The sequence below is a fragment of the Alosa sapidissima genome, chromosome 24 (genome assembly GCF_018492685.1).
Source record: "Alosa sapidissima isolate fAloSap1 chromosome 24, fAloSap1.pri, whole genome shotgun sequence".
Classification (NCBI taxonomy): Eukaryota; Metazoa; Chordata; class Actinopteri; order Clupeiformes; family Clupeidae; genus Alosa; species Alosa sapidissima.
The window spans coordinates 26,132,079-26,136,909 of NC_055980.1; the positions used below are offsets into that span (position 1 = coordinate 26,132,079).

The window sequence follows — 4,831 nt, forward strand, 5'->3', positions numbered from 1 at the left end:
ATATACAAAACTATACTATACGACTGTATGTGTATGTATCTGTATCTGTGTGTGTGTGTGAGTGTGAGTGTGAGTGTGAGTGTGAGTGTGAGTGTGTGTGTGTGTGTGTGTGTGTGTGTGTTTAGATGTGTGTAGGTGAGTGTGTGTGCATGAGTGTGTAGGTGAGTGTGTGTGTGTGTGTGTGTGTGTGTGTGTGTGTGTGTGTGTGTGTGTGAGTGTGTGTGTGTGTTTGAGGGACCTGATCCGGATTGTTGCCCGAGGACTGCTGAATGGAGCCCAGATTCATGTGTAGCCTTCTGGGCTCCATATGGCTGGCAGTGCACAAAAGTGCTGAAAGGTCATGGAAGGGTTGCTGAGTGTGCGTGTCTGTATGTGTGTGTGTGTGTGTGTGTGTGTGTGTGTGTGTGTGTGTGTGCGTGCGTGTGTGCGAGGGCAAGAGGGCTCACCAGATGTTTACCTCTGGTGCGGAAACAACAGAAACAACAACAGGAAGTGTGAAGGAGACGAAGGCTGAAGTTCATTAACACGACGATTAAGATTTCACCTCGTGCTTCCTCCCAGAGGGCAGCTGGATCTGGCACAGCTCTGGCCCAGATATGGCGCCCATCCGGCCCAGATCTGCCCAGATGCAGCTGGAATCTGAGGTTGTGCCTGAAGGTCTCTGTTTGCATAAGAGCCCTGCCCTCTTTGCGTTCATAGTGCACGTTAATTAGGCGGTTATGCCCGCGGCAGATAGGAGGTGTTGAGGAGCTTAATTAAACTGCGTCCCTTGCGTGGTCCTGAGCCACTGATCCCCAAACCAACCCCTCGTTTCACAGATAATCCCATCAGTCACTTACTCCTTTTTCCCCAACCTTCTGTTCTGTCCTCCGCTGGGACTCTTATTTCCTCCTTTCCTCTCCTCTCCTCTGCTCTGCTCCTCTGCTCCTCTCCTCTCCTCTGCTCTTCTCCTCTCCTCTCCTCTCCTCTGCTCTTCTCCTCTCCTCTGCTCTGCTCCTCTTCTCTCCTCTTCTCTCCTCCTCTCCTATTCTTCTCTCCTCTCCCCTTCCGTCTATTCCTCTACTTTCACTTATAAGTATAAGTATAAGTAAGTATATATACTTTTTTGATCCCGTGAGGGAAATTTGGTCTCTGCATTTATCCCAATCTGTGAATTAGTGAAACACAAACAGCACACAGTGTACACACAGTGAGGTGAAGCACACACTAATCCCGGCGCAGTGAGCTGCCTGCATCAACAGCGGCGCTCGGGGAGCAGTGAGGGGAGGTGCCTTGCTCAAGGGCACTTCAGCCGCGGCCCACTGGTCGGGGCTCGAACCGGCAACCCTCCAGTTACAAGTCCAGAGTGCTAACCAGTGCCCACGGCTGCCTCTCCTCTCCTCTAGACTCCTTTCCCTCTCTCCTCTCCTCTTTTCTCCTCCCCCTCTCATCTCCTCTTTCTCCTCTCCTCTCCCCTCCAGTCTTCTCACTCATCCATCTTTGCCTACTATTTTTTTGACTCTGTCTATCTTTCTGGAGTAGTTGCATGTGTGTGTGTGTGTGTGTGTGTGTGTGTGTGTGTGTGTGTGTGTGTGTGTGTGTGTGTGTGTGTGAGTGGGCCTCCTTTTAAGGAAGTCCCTGTGCGCCTCCTGAGACTCCTGGGCCCATTAACCGTGGGACTAAATTTATCATGCCACCGTCTCAGCCAATGGGAGCACAGCTCCCCAGGGGAACGGGCCGTAATCTCACCGCGGGCGATGCCAAGGATGGGTGTGTGGGGGGGGGGGGGGGGGGGGCATAGCAGGGTGACGCTGGCACAGGGATCAGGAACACTCACTCAGGGTGGGCGAGGGCAAACATCACACCAGGGAATGTCCAGAGAGAGAGAGAGAGGGATGAGAGAGAGAGAGAGAGAGAGAGAGGGAGAGGGAGAAATATATTGAGTGAGAAAGAGAAGGAGAGAGGCAAGATGGTGCAATAGGAGGAAGAGAGGAAGAGAGTGATAAAGAGGAGTGTGGAGGAAGAGATTGAGGGCTGGGGGGAGGAGGAGGAAAGGAGGGATCAAGAGGGATTGAGAGGGATACAGGGAAATGTGGAGAAAAGTAGAGGATAGAGAAGGATAGAGGAAATACGAGTTGAGAAAGAGAGAAGATGAGTTTGTGTAGAGAGAGAGAGGCAGGATGAGAGGATAGAGAAACTAGGAGAGAAAGAGAGAAGATGTGTGTGTGTAGAGAGAGTTGCACTAGCGTTGCACTAGCGTTGCCACCGCTCCGCTGCCGAGCCGTAGAGAACAAAAGGAAACCCGCCGCTTGAATACGCTAGCGCTGCCACCGCTCCGCTGCCAACCATAGACGTTGGTGTATGAAATACCAACAATAGGTGAGGAAGAGAGATTGAGATAGAGAGATACAAAGGTGAAGAAATGGAAGAAGAGAGAAAGAGAGAGAGAGAGAGAGAGAGAGAGAGAGACAGAGAGAGAGAGACAGAGAGAGCATCTGGAAGAGAAGTAAGCCTCTATGAAGCCGTCACAATTATAGTCCTTTTGAAACTGACAGCTCCTGATGCCAGGGAAAACAACACAGCTAGTGCTGGCTGTGTGTGTGTGTGTGTGTGTGTGTGTGTGTGTATGTGTGTCTTTGAATGTGTGAGATAATTTACTCTGAAGCTAAAGACAGCACCGCTTGTCAGTGAGTGAAATTACAGGTAGTACTTTCTTATATCTCTCTCACCTGAAGGAAAATGCTCATGCCTTGTCAGACATTCCACATAGTCATCACCTAAATACTCGTACATTTGGACCATGTATGATATTGGGACTTTTAAATTTTACGTCTGGACTTACGTCTGGACACGAAAGGTCAGGATTTAACGGCTTTAAGCAAAGCTGACTTGATTGACTCAAACATCAGTTTTTAAGTGCCAGCTCAACAAACTTGGACTCCAGTTTCTCAACGCAGTGGCTAGCAGTAAAACATATCAAAGTCCTCCACAGGCACACAATGCAACACAAATAGGTGGACAACAGACATACAATGTAATTCTCACATAGGTGGACCAGAGGTGATGGCCCATAGGTGTACTCTCTGGTTGCTACAGTTCTGTGCTACAATATGATACAGTCGTGTCCCTCTAGTGGCCGGTAAGGGTATAGCGTGTGTTGGATTTTGATTGAGGGTCATGACTCATGGTGAACAGGGCCTGCTAAGCAGTGAGTACAGTGACACAGGGGGCATTTCCAAGGGGGCAAATATTGCATGTCACAGTTGATGAAATGATAGCCTAAGGGGCAGCCGTGGCCTACTGGTTAGGGCTTCGGGTTTGAAACTGAACGGTAAAAACTGCTGCCTTTTAAGATATCTAACTGGGGAGCGAGGCAGCAAGTGCGGTTCGAAACCGAAAAAACAATTCTTGCTGCCTTCTAAGATATCTTTTTACCGAATAATGGTCGATTTTGAAGGCAGCATCAATGCTCATTTCATGCTCCCTACTACCCATAATCCCTTGCGGCAACGTCTGAAACAGCTGTGAAAAGTAAACAAAGATGGCGGATGACATCAGTAATGGCTAATGAATCTGTTGAAATGTCATTTGTGTGACATTATTTTGTTTAGATTTGTAGATTTGAAGCGAGAAATAAATGCTTTACTATCTGATTATACCATTGTTGTAACCATTGATAGTATCTGGTCTGATGTGCCGCCCGTCAAACTAATTTCTACCATTAGCCTGCTAGCTTCCATAAGTTAGTTTAGTTTAACGTCCGGCTTTTGCTAACATCATAACATGGTGTTAAAGGAGAATTCCGGTGTGATATTGACCTAAAGTGTATTGAAACATGATACCGAGTGTGAACGTATGTCTCATAGCCCATCTCGGCTTGTCCCCTGCACTCCAAAATCTGGCGCTAGTTAGCGATGCTACCAAAAGCTTTTTCAATAGTGGTGCTTCGGCATCGGGCTAGCCATGCAAATAAATCACTGTTTTACACCCATTTACGAGGCTCAATGTATCTCCACACTTCATTGGTAGACTTCCGAGGGCCCTGACATTTAAAACGAGACATTGAGAACTTTGAAAAAGCACTGGTAGTTTACTTACAAGACGATTTATACAGACAGTATCTTCACGAAGTTTAGCGTTTGCAGCCATCTTGAATTTAGTCACGATAAGTCGAGCAACGAGTAAGAATGAACAGGTATGATAAGGGATCAGATTCCAAAAATAATTCAGTGGAAATGCATGGATTCCAGTTGCTGCTACTGGAAGAAACTGGAATCCATGCATTTCCACTGAATTATCTGAATTATCTGTATTTAGGGAGGGGGCAAAGTCATGTCTAGTGAGACAGCTCTCTATGTAGGGAGGGGGGCAGCAGGCAGCCCATAGCCCATCTATGTGAAATAATCGTAATAGCCAATGTGGTGGTCACCCCCTTCTGACCCCCCAACCCCCCCCCCCCCCCCCCCCCAGTGCCGTCTCCGCTGCTGAGGTTTCATTGCTGACTTCAGCACTTCCTCAGACAGGAGGCAGAGTGAAACACGAAGCTCAAATGGACATAGAGACAAGGCCACACACATGCACACACACACACACACACACACACACACACACACACACAGACACACACGGACACACACACACACACACACACACACACACACACACACACACAGAGACACAGACACAGACACACACACACAGAGACACAGAGACACACACACACACACACACACACAGGAAGGACATATTGAGGGCATTGAAAGGATGCATGATGATAATGGAGACATGTGAGGAGAAACAGCATCTTGAGCAATGCTGCTGCTGTGTGGAGGACAAGAGAACCCTCAAGAAC

At 48.2% G+C, this 4,831-nt stretch overlaps 2 protein-coding genes across 3 annotated transcripts in view; both read right to left on the minus strand.

Annotated features, from left to right (window-relative positions):
* LOC121700216 overlaps positions 1–4,831 on the minus strand; it is a 1,725,899-nt gene that overhangs the window by 235,380 nt on the left and 1,485,688 nt on the right.
* The window catches only part of pvalb6 (parvalbumin 6), a 54,264-nt gene that overhangs the window by 15,827 nt on the left and 33,606 nt on the right, over positions 1–4,831 (minus strand). The gene's annotated exons all lie outside the window — the stretch shown is intronic.